The 16254-nt window shown below is 34.1% G+C and overlaps 1 protein-coding gene and 1 long non-coding RNA gene across 2 annotated transcripts in view; one reads left to right on the top strand and one right to left on the bottom strand.

The window, feature by feature from the left end:
- Window positions 1-15095, bottom strand: part of LOC140756852 (probable multidrug resistance-associated protein lethal(2)03659) — a 66591-nt gene extending 51496 nt beyond the window's left edge. The window contains exon 1 of the mRNA XM_073092386.1: window positions 14803-15095. The gene's annotated coding sequence lies outside the window, so the exon portion shown is untranslated. The remainder of the gene's footprint in view (window positions 1-14802) is intronic.
- Window positions 2245-3281, top strand: LOC140756985 (uncharacterized). Its single transcript, XR_012103921.1, has 2 exons — window positions 2245-2452; window positions 2630-3281. It is a non-coding gene; the product is annotated as an uncharacterized LOC140756985 (long non-coding RNA).
- Window positions 15096-16254: the final 1159 nt, after the last annotated feature.

Here is a 16254-nt window from a genome sequence, read left to right as displayed (position 1 = left end):
GGGTTGCGGGCGGCAAGAGTGGGAGCTCGAACCGTCCAACAAGTAACCCCAGGAAGGACGACGGTGTGTGTGGCCGCATACCGTTGTAAACACTAGATGTGTGGGAGGAGCGTAAACTGCTCCCCCAGGGAAGAGCCCGATTGGAGCATCGCGATCGGAGGACTCCGGTTGTGTTCCATCGGAGATCCCGGAGTTCTCCACCAAGCGCTGAGGACGGCCACCGGGGGGGTTTTAGTGCGGTAAAAATCCCACATAACCCGGCGTCGCTCCCACGTCGTCGGGTACCTTTTGAAGGTTTCCCCCTCGTAAACAAAAAAAAAAGAAAGGAGTTTAAACTTTAAGCCCGCGGCCTTCCTACCGACCCGCGACATTTCTTGAACAAGTTTTTAGGAGGTGGTAGAACCCTTTGTGATTCGACTCCGGCGGCACCATCGCCACACCTATTTCTGCCTCATAACAGCATTATTAAGCGCTGCTGTGTTATGGGTGTGGTAAGGGAGATATTATTTTCCGCAGAAGCTTAGTCCTCTAGGGTAGCGGTGCATCTGTGGTCGATCTCAGGAAGGAATATAATCCTATCTGGGATTGATTGCAGATGTCCATGAGCGGTAGTAGCCACTTACCATCAGGTGGACTGCGTGCTCGTCTGCTACTCATATATTACAAGAAATGTACCTACATAATATAATACTTCATTTTTCGCCCATCTTTTCAAACATAAATATGAATTGATGACAGTTTTTCTTTCGCCGACGTAAAGACTATTCTTGACGACCTATTTTTCGCCATATGCGAAAATTACCTTATTCAGTTACTACGTAACACTTGGCTCTTTAAAAAAAAGATTGTAATCTATAGTTCCATAAAAACCATCATCATCATCAGCAACCCATTACTGGCCCACTCCTGGGCACGGGTCTCCTCTCATAATGAGAAGGATTAGGCCATAGTCCTCCGCGCTGGCCAAGCTCGTATTTTTAGACTTCACATATTTTTGAGATTTTTTTTTTATAAATCTCTCAGGTATGCAGGTGTCCTTACGATGTTTTCCTTCACCGTTTAGCAAGTGATAATTAATTAATAATATAAAAAGCCAAGCGTTGTCAAAATTTCTACAGTACCTTTCGTGCTGCTGTGTTCTCGTTTGAAGGGTGTGGTAAGGGAGACATACTTATCCGAGGCATTCCAACTTAATCCCTAGACGCCACGCATCTGATAAACTCAGGTAGTAATCTAATCTTATCTGGGATTGATTGTAGATGTCTATGGGCAGTAGCCACTTACCACGCTCGTGTAATTTAGTTAAAAACAAATGTATTTTGAAAACGTGGCGTTAATTCGAATAAGAACTAATGAGCATGACGAAGTAAACTTACTCAAATGATATTTTCCTTAAATTATATTATCTACCTACTTGTAGTATGATACAGCGGGTGCTTCTTTAAAATATTATCTGTAAAAATATTGTTTCAGACGGTATTTATTTAACTGCTTGTAGTATGATACATCGCATGCTTGTTTAAAATATTATCTGTGAAAATATTGTTTCAGACAGTATTTAATTAACTTTTATATAAAGTAAATGGTACCTATTTATTGATATGAATCAAACAAGTCTGAACATGGTTTTGGTCATAGTCCTCCGCGCTAGTCAAGCAGATTGGTATACTGAAAAATACTTGCTTCTTGTGTATTTGGGTTTCTTTTTTTGGCGTGAAAACTTATTTAGCGGCGTTATGCAATTTTTGTGATGGGAAAAAAATGTTAAAAATGGCCTGATCGAAAATTCGTAAGACGGCAAAGCAAACTGCAAAAGTCAAGATGTCATCCGGTGTCAGCATAGAAAAAATATGTCAATAGGTGTTAGTTTCATTTTTTATTCATTCAATTTTATTATTCACGTTAGGTTCCTAAAGTTTTCACCTCTGCCGGCACTCCCGGAATGCAAAAAAACAAAAATTAACGATTTTTGTTTTTAACACGCTTATATTAGCTAGGGTGCTTTTCGAAAATTCATAAGTGGAGCACTCCACGCTTTTTTCACAATTGGGTACTTGACAGTTATAACAATAAAATATGAAATATATCCAATATGATAGCTTATAAGTAAACATAAATTATGCAGTATTTAGTTTAATTTTTAATACGTTCTAAGTATTTTAATTTTTTAAAAGAAATTTTTGATTTTTTATCTGTGGATTTTAAATCCCAAAACGGCGACAGTGCTGCCTTAAATGTCAGGTGACGTCACTACATGAATAATAAACAAGACAAATAAAAATGATATCGTTTGCTGTTAGAGTTGGTTGAATTTATGTTGTGAACCGAAATGAATCCACAGTATATTAAAGCTGATAGCGTGAATCTGCTTAAAGAAGATATACAATGCAATAAATAAAAATGAATACAAAAACTTTCGTGAAATAACCTATGGAAATCACAAATAAACAACGTAAGTAAAATATTCTTTATATTTACATTTAATCATTTCGGACAGTTAAAACATTTCTTAACCGATTTCCGATAGAAGAAAGGTTGTCTTTAAGTGATTATCAAGCTTTTTAAACTATACTTATATTCTTATGTGAACTGCTCTAAGGTTATTTATTGGTTATATTTATATTTTCAGATCTTCGCGACACTCGTATAGTAACGACGCTATAGGGTATGTGCAGTTTAAGAGGCAGGCAAGTTTGTATTTCATGAAAAGTAAAAGTTGTCCTGAATACAAGGTACATCAAAAGTCATGCTCAGTGTCCATGACTGTATATGAAAAACAAAGTATTATTAAATGTGATGACTGTCCTGCCTCCCAAGGATGCAGCAAACATGATTTAATGTGGAGTCATAGAAAATGAGGAACCAAAAGTTTCAAAGGTGGTCAGCACTCTGAAGTACATAAAGTGAAGGAAATGGGAAATAGTAGTTCTTTACTTGAGTAACAAGATGAAGGAAGGAAAAAGACCATACAGTTGCTGTTATTGCACTACAGATTTCTCAAAATGACAATGATAAAAATTATATATCTAGTTGTTACAGAAAATAATTTAAAAAATGAAGAAAGTACACACTCAAGCAGCACAAAAATTTAGCTTAGCAAGAGCTTCAATATACAAGAAAATAACAGCTTCAAAATGCTTTGAGGTTATCTGTAGTAAATATTGTAAATGTAACATATAATGATAAATATATACAAAAGTTCTATGGTGTGTACTCAATAATAGACCCATATAAACCTAACAAACAAAGCAGTTGGTTAATAAAAGATTAAAATTAGCAAATCATGTATTTTTAATTATGCAGTCCTGTAAGTTAATCCGTGCACAAGTAATAATAACTCAGTCATCGAAATAGTTTGTTTCTTATTAATTACAGAATGAGGCCTTAAAATAGAATAGAGAATTCTCGTAGACGTCTTTTAATTCATTTATTCTATTCTTAACTAATACTATTCTAACTCTATTCTTATTGTAGACATCTTTATAATATATGAAATATATGAATACTTTAACATGCTGTTTTGTTCTGATTACATCCGGGTTTGATGATTTAGAGTATAGGAATCACTCCTTATTCTTTTTTCTCATTAATACTTCTATTATATGTTTGAATCCTCTGTCTGCAAGTTCTTTTAATGTTTATGAGATTTCGGTTTAGGAACGTGTATAAGCAAATTTGTTAGGATATTTAGCGATCGTACTTGTACACATCGTCACTGCACACGTCTTATAACTTGTCATTTATTTCAATTTTAGTTATAAAAGCTAAATAACTCCCTATTTTCTTCCGAGCGTTGTTTGTTTACAGTATAATGACGTTTCGCCACAAAATGACACTTGACCGCCTGATTTAACGCGACGTTCCGTTCACCGTAAAGAAACTTTGTTTTTTATTAATAAATAGCCCTTTTTTCGAAAAAGTGATCAATGAAAGGCATATATAATACGTATACTAATTCATTACAACACTTTCCCAAAAAGTGTCAAGTAGCCAATTATACAATTTACTGTTCCTTAATTGATTCCTAGATTGAAAATTATTTTCTACTTTTTAGTTGATTTTATCATAAAAGCGTATTCTTTTAGTTTTTTGAACTATATTTATTTTTAGTTATTCTTGTTTTATCAAACCTCAAAACTAAATTCTGTAAAAAAATTAAATGTATATCTATTACGGTTCAACAGATAGAGCCCTGTGACTGACGGACTGACAGCGTACTAGCGTATCCTAATTTTTTACCCTAAAAATACATACAGCCCAACAATCCCAACACAAAACCTCCTCCTTTTCGAAATCGGTTAAAACTCTAATGTGTGGGCTAGCTCTATTATTTGAAAATAATATGCCCATCCGTTTTACCCTGCAGGTACAGAACCCCAAAAATAAGGCAATACTGACCATTTTAAATATATATCAGTATCGATATCAGCAAAAGTGGTGACCTTGGTCTAGTGGCATTGATCGCGATTCCCAGAATAACTAGTGACGTAACAGCACGCCAATGAGTTAAATGGAAACTTTTTTATTTTTTGTTTTAAAACAAAAAGGTATAGAACCAAAATGGAGGCTGCTAGAACCAGAATGACCTAACTGCATTTGAATGACTTTAACCTATCTGTATTTTCGTAATTTAAAAAGATGCATACTTTTACATTTCTCCATATTGTAAATCATGTTTTTTGTAATTGGGCTAGGCTCTGGTTCTAACAGCCTCAATTGTAGAAATTTGGCAAAGGGGCACCGTTCGGACTAGGTGATCATGCCCTGACAGCGGCCTGACAACAATCTCAGATCGGAGCTTGTATATATGCAAGATGTTGAGAAAACTTCGATAGCGTGATTCAGAAACGTTTAGCGCCATCTCTTAACGATTAGCAGGACGTCGTCACAGAAAATTAAATTTGAAACCAAAAGTGTTCTTACAATTTTTCTGTGCGACTAATAGTTTGCCTGATACAGCGTGAAAAGAATTGGCACCTTTTTCAAGATGGCGGCCGAAGGAGAGGAGTTCACTCCACAAATTAGGTCTTAGGTTTACACAACCCCCTTGTCCCTGTACTTCCGGGCTTCTGGGGTCGCGGGTGGAAAGAAAGGGAGCTCGAACCGCCCGGCTAACGGCCCCGGGAAGAACGGCGGTATGTGTGGTCGCTTACCGTCGTACGCACCAGACAGTGTGGTGAGCGTCAAGCTCACCTGGATGGAGCCCGACGGGACACCGCGCTAAGAGGACTCCGGTTACGTTCCGTTGGAGATCCCGGAGTCCTCTACGCAGCGCCGGGGACGGTCACCGGGGGGGTTTTAGTGCGGTAAGAATCCCACATAACCCCGTGTCGCACGGCATAGGGTACCTTTTGAAAGTTTCCCCTCGTCAACAAAAAAAAAAATTACACAACCACAATTGAGGTGATGGGAGAGAGATGACTGACTGTTGGCGGGTTGGCATTACTATAATTATTATGATTTATTAAAAATATTCCTCAATTTTTTTTTATTGTGATACTCGAAAAATATGGCGTCATCATAATATATCAGCAAAAGTGGTGACCTTGGTCCAGTGGCATTGATCGCTATACTCAAAATAACCAACTGACGTAACAGCACGCCAATGAGTTAGGTAAATGGAAACTGCCGTCAAACTGCACCACTTAGAAAAACGAAAGATGAAGCATTACAAAGGTATATTTTGTAGCACTGACACTGCTCAACGGTTTACTGACTTGGAACCCAGCAGTAGATGTTTTTTTTACACCAATTGCCGTATTTCGCAGGACGGCAGGGGAATTTCTCGAGAAGTTTGACAAACGAATTAGATAAATTCTGTTAAGGTTGCCTAAGCAATGTATAGAAAGTTATAAATAAATATAATAGTAATTTATTTAAAATACCTAATTAAGTATCGTTAGTTGCCTAAACTGGGTAAAAAACCTGTAATATAGGCAACTGAACTCTCCCTAAAGTGTGTCTAAGTTACCTACTATATAATCTGATTAAATTGAAACTAATATAAACTTGTAAATAGCAATATTGCTTTTGAGTTGATAGTTAATATAATTTAGATTAATTAATTTATAGATTCATTAAATAATAAAATTAAATATGTACTATCATTTAGCCAATTGCAACTTGCAAGTGTGTAATAATCTATCTATCTCATGTTTTCCTACCAAGGATTGAGAATACTGAGACTATCTTTGACAATTTGTTAATTTCTAACAAGCAGTAATAACTGATCAAATTTTGATCTTAGATAGGAGGTAGGGAAAAAGTTGGATTGATTATCAATCTATTCAATTTCCCCATACCAATAATTAAAAAAATAGAAACTAATACGCAGAAATTGATATTTGGTATCTTTGGATGCTGTGTTCCGGGTTAAATTGTGTAGTAAGAGACATATTTTTCCCAGGCGTAGCAACGAATCTATTTTTATCGTATTTTATCTAGGGTTAAAGCAAATCGACTACACACTCGTTTCTTACTGTATAAATAATTCGCCATGTAAGAGTCGAACTCGCACATGGAGACTTCCGTACCACCATTCATTACTTTTTACTTATTTTTACTCATTTTATTATGTTCAACAATACTTAGTTAAATGATACAACAATAGATGGCGTTGGGGTGATGATGAATAATACGTAATCAACGTATAATAAAATTAAAATAACTATATTAAAATATGTTTTATGGTTCTTATTTCTATTTATTATAATACCAGTTATAGTGGTAAACGGATTCAACCGTCTCCTTAGTACGGTTTAACAGTTAGATCGAAAAATGCCGAAAAATACCGGTTCGTTGTATGGGGTCTCCATACAACGAACCGGTATTTTTCAACTTAATTTTATTTTTAGTTTTTGTTGTTATAGCGGCCACCGTTATGCATCCTCTGTAAAAATTTCATGTGTCTATCTATTACGGTTACGAAGATATAGCCCTGTGCCAGACGGACAGACAGCGAAGTTTTAGTAATAGGGTTCCGTTTTTACCCTTCGGGTACGAACCCTGAGGATTTCGGTTATATCATATATGTATTCTAGATATTTCCCTCGATTTTACTCTATGATTAATATAAAATATTACCTACATGACTGCCACACTAACTGTACCGTACTAAGCGCGACAGATAACGTTTTCGCGAAACAAAACAGATCAAAATTATCTTTTAAACGTCACGCGTGTATGCATGCATGTATGTATGTATGTATGTAGTGACGTACACACACATATATCACGTGATCGGTTGAATGTGGGCGTGAGAGTGATTAGTTCGTGACAACTATTAGTTAAATAGTAAACTTCAAGCAAAAAAATAGATAACTGGTATATGATACGGGATTTAATTCCCTTTAATAATTTTGATTTTTACCCGACTGCAGAAGGTAATGTTTTTCGAGTTTGTCTCATTCTTTGTCACGCTACAGCCCAAACGGCTTGACGGATTAACATATGACGTGTCGTTGGATTGGTCTAAATTGCGGGAGTGACATAGGGTATATTTTTAAGCATTCGGTTTTTTTGTTTTTAAAATAATTGTCTAGTTCAAGCGTTACAAATTACAGCGTGCACATTATAAATTATTTATCACAAATAGCTTAATGTTGAAGGAAAACATCGTGAGGAATACAAGTCTGAGAGTTATCTAAAAAAATTGTGTCAAATCTACCAATCCGCACTTGACCAGAGCAGTTAAATAATTCTATTTTAAGAGGAGCCCTGAGCCCAGCATCGGGACAATAATGTGGCATGCGTATCGTACATAAATAAATAATTTTACTAGCAGTCCATCTGTTTAGTTCGTCAACGGTGTCACTAAATTAGACCCCAGAGCGTAGCCATCGATCGGGCCTGACTGTTCGCGTGACCCCATAAATAGGATTTAGGTCATTATAACTTTTGGGTGTGTTTTGCAACTAACAAAAACAAAATAAAAAACAAGGAACCCATCTGTTTAAAAATTAATTAAATTTAAAAAGGAGTAATTTAGACTACATCACTCCCACTATTTAGACGAATCCAACGACACCTCATGTGTTGGAATCGTATTCATTGTTTTAGGCTGAAACCCTAATTGTTTTCAGAAACAAATAAATACGAATATAAGTAAAGATTACAGGCAAATTATAAAAAAAAACTTCTTTTCAAAAACAAAGTACTTAGTCATAATCAACCCATTACTGTCCCACTGCTGGGCACGGGTCTCCTCTCAGAATGAGAAGGATTAGGCCATAGTCCACCGCGCTGGCCAAGTGCGTATTGGTAGACTTCACATACCTTTGACACTTTTTTTTATAAATCTCTCAGGTATTCAGGTTTCCTCACGATGTTTTCCTTCAACGTTTAGCAAGTGATAATAAATTTCTAATACGCACATAACTTTGAAAAATCAGAGGTTGCCTGGGATTTGAACCTCGGACTCCTCGATCGAGAGGCCGAGTTTCTTAACCACTAGTCTAAGTACTTAGTAACATTCGAAAATATAAAAATAACATCCAATAGATAGGTCAGAAGCATCGCGTGGAACACAGTAATTTGTCAGGTGACTAGTAATGAATTGGATAGACCCCGATTATTAGCAAAGGTCTTGACCTTATAGTAGCTACGGAACAGGATTGCTAATATTAAAAATGTTTTTGGACAAATACTAATATACTTAATTTGTTAGGAAATATATTTATCAATAGGGTTCCACCCTATTGTTAAATATATTTCAGTGAAGGAAAAGAGTTCTTACAAAAAAAGTTCTTAAAAGTTGTGAAGTCTACCAATCAACAATTGGCCTTATGTGGTCTATAGTCCCGCTCATTCTAAGAGAAGATCCTAAAAACAGGGCGCAATTACAAACCGCAATTGTAATAAAGCGCCATTGTAATAAAATAACAAAACAATGTAATAATAAAAATTATAGTTTAAAAACTTAAAAACCACACTAAAATCGCACGAGGAAAATCGTTACTCCTTGATAATGTATTGTCATCGGTTCGTGATAATTGTGCAAAATTTAAAATTAATCGGACCATTCAAAGTGAGTAAAAAAAAAGAGTTCTAAGATACCGTTACATACATACGAGTACATACAGGTCAAACTAATAAAAGCGAGGTTTAATAATAATAAGGAAGAATGGTGAAGGAAAACATTGCGAGGAAACCTAAAATGCCTGAAAGTAAAAAATCTCAAAGCTGTGTAGTCTACCAATTCGCACTTGGTTGTCAGCGGATTTTGGCATAAATCAGACTCAGTCTGAGAGGAAACCAATGCCCAACAGTGGGACAGTAACGAGTTGACAATGACCAAAACATCAGCCAAAAAACCTTCAGAAAAACCGTCGGCTTCATTCACAAACCAATCTTTAGTCGAAAATAAATATTAAACAGAGCGCAATTATAAAACCACAATTGTTATAAAGCGCCATTGTAATAAAATAACTAAACAATGTAATAAAAACTGAAGTATCATTATGTACATATCATTCCATATAAGCTTGAACATTTTCCGACGCCGGTACTTCCCAGATACATACAATGACACATCACAAACCATACAAAGAATACTTAACCATAGGCATTCAAATCTTACAATAGACTAATAGCCTAGTGGTTAAGAAACTCGGCCTCTTGATCGAGGGGTCCGAGGCTCAAACCGCACCGTACCTCTTATTTTTAACACGCTTTTATAGCTTGACCTATATGTATGTATGCAATGATATCTTTGAACTCGATTTTTACCCACTTTGAACGGTCCAAATAATTTAAAATTTCTGAACAATTATCAAGAACCGATAACAATTCACGATTTAAATTATTTTATCCCATTCACCTCACCAGGATCATCAGGAATCAGGATTAACGATTTTCCTTGTGCGATTTTAGCGTGGTTTTTAGTTGTTAAACTATAATTATTGATAATACAAAAAGACAACAATTTTACCTTTATATTCACACGTTTATTTTTGAATCAGCATAACAAATTGCAATTAACTTTTGTGAGTGTACGGTTGGTTATTACAAGGTAAGGCTTTCAAGGTGAGATCAATAACCTACCACTTCGCTGTTTCTATATGCAGAAGATGCGGCGAAAGAAATTCCATGACACACATCTTTTACATAAAACTATCAATTATCTATATATATTTATTACAAATAAATAAAACTGATGTGTCTGTTTTTAATTACAAAATATCAGTCAAATGTATTCTTATTAATATAAAAAATAATGTTGGTCTATATGTCCCATATAGAATCGTAAACTATGCATTTGATCATGTGACGATCTTTAGCAAAGTTGTTGAGCATCATGAGCCCACGAAGGTTTCTGAGTTGGTACGACCAATTTTCGACAGATGGCGCCACTGTCATTCCAATGAAGGTACAAATTTTTCAGTTATATGTATGTCATGTTATTTTTTTAAAAATGCGAGCGAAACCGAGGGCACTACTAGTTAAATATAAAAGTATATACAATAACAAAAAAGTGTATCTGTCTGTTTATTCTGAAAACGGCTGGACCGATTTTGACAAACTTCCACAGGAATTTAATTATCGTTATAAGGAATAACCTAGGCGAATTTTATTTAAAAAAAAAGGATTATAATTATGTACTTTTAAACGCGGGCGAATCCACAGGGCACAGCTCGTAAATGCATAGCTACTTTATTAGGGTTCCGTACCCAAAGGGTAAAAATGGAACCCTATTCCTAAGCCTCCGCTGTTCGTGTGTCAAGCGTAATAATAGTCACTTAAAATTTTCATAGAATATGTATATTGTATAATGGTGGCTGCTATAACATCAAATACAAAAAAAAAATCTTAAAAACAAAAGGAGGTTGCCATACAAAAAACCGCTATTTTTCGACGGTTTTTGGTTTACATATTGAACCGTTATAGGTGAACAGTTCAAATTTAAACAATGTATTCCATTCTATGGCTGTTATGACAACAAAATACTAAAATAATGGCTTATAACAAATATTAAAAATAAAAAAATTAAAATTTTGTATTACGGAACCATCCGTGCGAAATCAACTCGCACTTGGCCAATTATATACGTAATAATAATTGTATATAAACTATGAGGTTTATTGAAGAATGTTGGACTGAGTTTACAAGGTTGTAAATGTCTTCCTATTTGACTTTTTGCTAAGCCTGCCTGCGTATTTATTATATTATGTTTGAATAGTCAGCTATCAGATAAAATAAAAGTAAATCCTACTATCCTACTTCCTACTAATATTATAAAGTCGAGAGTATGTGAGGATGTATGGATGTTTATGTGTTCTTGTAGCAAAAACGGATTAGGATGAAACTTTCCAATAAAATAGTTTATAAATAAGAAAAACATTTAAACGAATTTTTTTAAGGATATTGTTTGGTTAGTAGTGTATAAATATTATGTGTAACGCAAAAAAATCCGTCTGAGAGCTGTCCTGGCGTACGCTGCGTAAAGGAAAACCTTGAAATTAAATTAGGGCCCAGAAAGTCACATTTCAAAGACCTTTTAGTCTTTACTATTTGTTTTTTTATGATATTGTTACATTTCTTTTAACGCGGGTGTAACCGCGGAACACAGCTAGTGTTATATTTGAAAGAGTTATTGTGTCATGAGGCCAAAGATCGCATTTCGTACATTGAAGCATTTCATTAGGGTTCCGTAACTATAGGGTGAAAACGGAACCCAATTACTAAGCCTCCGCTCTCTGTCCGTCTGTCTGTCTGTCACAGGACTCTTTCTTCTAAACCGTACTAGATAGACACTTGATTTTACAGAATATGCACAATGGTAGCCGCTATAACAAGAAATATTAAAATAAAATAAAGGTGTATATTAAAGAGAGACCTCTTTATTTTATTTACATATACAGCAAACCGGTATTTTTTCGGCATTTTACTATCTAACTGTTAAACTGTACTAGAAAGACAGTTGAAATTTTTACAATACGTTTACTACTATAACTGCTATTATAATAAATACAAATATGAACAATGAAACATATTTTAATATGGTTCTTTTATAAACATAAAGTAAAATACAATTAACATTTGGTGGTACGGAAGCCTCCATGTGCGAGTTCGACTCGTTGTTCTCGTTGGCGAATTTTAGTATTTGTTATCATACCAACCATACTGTGTACCTAGTACCTACTACTTACCTATTTCAGTTCAATAAATAAAGCGAATAACACCAAAAAAATGCGGTTACTTGTATGGTGACCCCCATTTATTTTCAAGATATTTTTATTCAGGCATTAGTTGTTATAGCGGTCACTATTCTGTGTTTAAAAAGTCTTAATTACATAAATCTTTTGAATTTAGTCCAATGTAATGAAAATCAAGTTGTTTCCTGTATGCTGTGGTTTCATCACTGTGTACACATAAAAATTATCACTCCTTAACGATGAAGGAAAATATTGCGAATATATAAACATACCTAATGCCGTAACTTTTCTACTACTTCCATCTTATATATAAAACTCTCATGTCACAATGTTAGTTACCATACTCCTCCGAAACAGCTTTACTGATTTTTACCAAATTTTATATGCATATTCAGTAGGTCTGAGAATCGGCTACTATCTATTTTTCATACCCCTAAGTGATAAGGGTTGTTCACCCTTAACAATTTTTTATTTATATGGCAACACGACGTTTTCCGGGTCAGCTAGTGTTAATATATTATATTCATTGGTCTGGTTAATATTCTTTGCAGTGATAGCCCAGTGGTTGAGAAACTCGGCCTCTTGATTGAAGTGTCCGAGGTTCAAATCCCACTGTTTCAAAGTTATGTGCATATTAGAAATTAATCTTCACTTGGTTAAACAGTGAAGGAAAACTGAGGAAACCTGTATACCTAAGAAATATAAAAAAAAAGTTTTAAAAGGTATGTGAAGTCTACCAAAACGCCTTGGCCAGGGCGGTGCACTATGGCCTAACCCTTCTCATTCTGAGAGGAGGCCCATGTCCAGGAGTGGGACAGTAATAGTTGATGATGGTAAAACCTTTCAATGTTTGTCAATGTTAGCATTGAAAGATATATGGCCTTGTATTTATTGACTAATATGTTATCTTTATGTAATAGAATAAAGTACCATAATTTGTACTGTTGTACAATATTTACATTTAAACAGCTGTGACCTTATTAGTGATTTTTTGTTTTTAGGTAAATTGTTTTATCATCAGTATTACCTGTTTGTGTCTCAGAGTTTTTCAGTTTTATTTATTTATTTAATTTATGTAATTTATTTAAATAAATATAAAGGTGGTAAAACTCTTTGTGGTTTGACTTTTCAGTCACCTTTGTCATGCCAATTTCTGCTTATAACAGCAGTGTAATGCTGTGTTCTGGTTTGAAGAGTGTGGTAGGGGAGACATACTTTTCTGAGGTGTTCTAGCTTAGTCCTCAGGAGTAGCGCATCTGTGGCCGACCTCAGATGGCACTCTAACCCTATCTGGGGTTGATTATAGATGTCTATGGATGACAGTGGCTACTTACCATCAAGTAGGCCACATGATTGTTTTACAAATAATTAGTGATTAGTTTATATAAAATCACAATAATAATATTATATTGGTTCCTTTATAATTGTTATTTCAATTCATTATACATTAAATTCTTTGCAGTTTTAATGATTTTAAATAATCATTTACACAACAATAACATCAATTAAATATGTCCTTAGTTATATTTTGAAATTATATTCTCATTATCGGTTTTTATTACTTCTTTCAATTTTAATTACTACTTTTTTTTTTATAATATAAGAGTAGCAGACGAGCATGCAGTCCACCTGATGGTAAGTGGCTACTGCCGCCCATGGACATCTATAATCAACCCCAGATAGGATTAGATATTCCTACCTGAGGTCGGCCATAGATGCGCCGCTACCCCTGAGGACTAAGCTGGAACGCCTCGGAAAAGTACGTCTCCCTTACCACACCCTTCAAACCAGAACACAGCAGCGCCTAACACTGCTGTTATTAGGTAGAAATAGGTGTGGCGGTGGTGCCGCCGGAGTCGAACCACAAAGGGTTCTACCACCTTCTAAACAAAAAGTAATCTTCTTTGTTAACAAAAAGTAATTATCATTGTGAAGTGAGATTTTGTGGGTTATACTTAGAGTTTATTAAATATTTTTTGTGAAGAAAACATTTCATTTTGAATTTATTCAATATCCTTGCAAGTAATTAGATAATATTAGTTGTAATAAATTAATTAGCAAACAAGTTAACTTCAATTAATGTAAAATTCTTTATATTTTAAAAAATATATATTTTTTTCAGAGATTCAGTGGATTTTTTAAACGTTATGGTTTTCGTGGAAAGCATGTGCTTAAGAATTATTTTTTAAATATAAACAGATGTTTTTATAAATTGACATATTTTTATTTATTAATTCATGTTAAAGGCTAAAAAACTAGACAATAATAACATTATGTGCAGATTAATTATAAGAAATAATAATAAACTAAAAGAGAGAGAAAGAGTTATTATTTAAATAAATGTTGGTATTATTATTTGTATGACAAATAAAATTCTCGTTTTCTTAAAAAAATATAAGGAAAAAGTAATTAGGTAAAAAATAAGTAATTAGGTAACATTGTTTTAGTAAACAGCTGTTGTAGTCATATGGGCTAAACAAAATCTGGTTCTTACAAGTTTACGAACATTGCACAATATATCTGAAACATTGTGAACTTCAATGAAACTATTGTTTTACTTCCTGTAAACATTTTCCTGTTACTGAATCGACATTTACGCGAAATAAACGCCGAAACATTCATTTTAAATTAACATATTATTCAAACTTACCCAAGATATTAGTCAGCTGATGTATTTATCACATTCACAGCACAAAAATCGGATTTATATTTAAATAAAACTCAATTCACACTGTATATTAAGAATATTTCACAATAACACGATTTTATCAAACAGTATTTTCGAATTGCGAATATACTTTGATAAAGATACACCCGCACGACCGACCCGCCGTACTTAGCGGCTTGAATGAGAAATAAACGGTATAAAAGGAAGAATATTCTCTCTCAAGTCTATTCTATGTAGAGAAATGGAATTCGAAGATAAAATTTGCAGATTGGCAAAAACTGCACGTCTTACTGTCTTGCCAGCTACATTATTTGGAATTTCCACTTAATTATGTACTTTTTTATAACAGTGAGTTCGATCGTGTCCAATTTTTATAAATTCAGACCTTTTATAACGATTCTCAGAACAAACAGTGACTATGATTATTAATAATTGCGCCTATAATATAGAATTGAGTAGCTCGCGAGTGAGTGATATAAATGATATATATCTTCACCAAAGAGCTAATCACTCATCAACTCCGACGAATTTGAATTATATCTTTATATCCGCGTCACATGGTTGAGTTCATAGGTCCATACGATTCCGGATATAAGATCTTCTTCAACTCAACAGTTTTATACTCGCTCGCGAGTGAGTTATGAGTCAAATGAGCGACTGACTGAGAGAGTCTGATTTGAGTCAAATGCATTACGTATTAAATACTAAATTAAAATCTATTTCTTTGCTAAGAATATGAAAACAGGGATATACAAATAGTGTTGGCTGTGAAATTCATATATAATTTCTTGCCAGTTTTGTATTAATTATAGGAATCAAAAATGTTGTCAAAACATTTTGATCTGATTCTCTGATATACTGATATAAAATGTCGCTTATATCTTTACAGAGCTACTGAGCTAAAGTGAGTTAGCAAGAGTGATATATATATCACTGAGTTGAAAAGATATATCTCTCTCTTTTCACTTCAGTGATATATATTGCGCACCTCTACTATAATACATTATGATCTCTTTACAGCTTCAAAATACAGTGTCAAGAACTGATCACGTTGAATATTAATATTAATAGTGTCAATTTGGTCACTTATTCTATATAATAAAAATGTGACGTGACTCATGTTTGTGTAACTTAACTTATTTAGTAAATATTTAAAATGTTAGAACCAGATACATATTTCGTAATTCTCATATATATTTTTGGATAAGATTAAAATAAAATTGGAATGCAAATATTAGTTGTATAAGCAGTTATGGTTTTTTTCCCGCAAATGGGGTAAAAAGTTTTGTACGGCCACACTGAAACTTCATTGCTATTTTGACATGTGACAGGAGAATATGACAGCAAACGAGTGTTGGCATACTTTCACGAATAATTAAATGAAGTCTTTAATGGTTATTTAAATAAGACATCATTTAAGTTTGTAAAATATAT

This window comes from Epargyreus clarus, unplaced genomic scaffold (genome assembly GCF_041222505.1).
Source record: "Epargyreus clarus isolate Ecla_fem2 unplaced genomic scaffold, WU_Ecla_fem_2.2 ptg000036l, whole genome shotgun sequence".
In the NCBI taxonomy this organism is placed as follows: Eukaryota; Metazoa; Arthropoda; class Insecta; order Lepidoptera; family Hesperiidae; genus Epargyreus; species Epargyreus clarus.
This window is presented reverse-complemented; position numbering and strand designations above follow the sequence as displayed.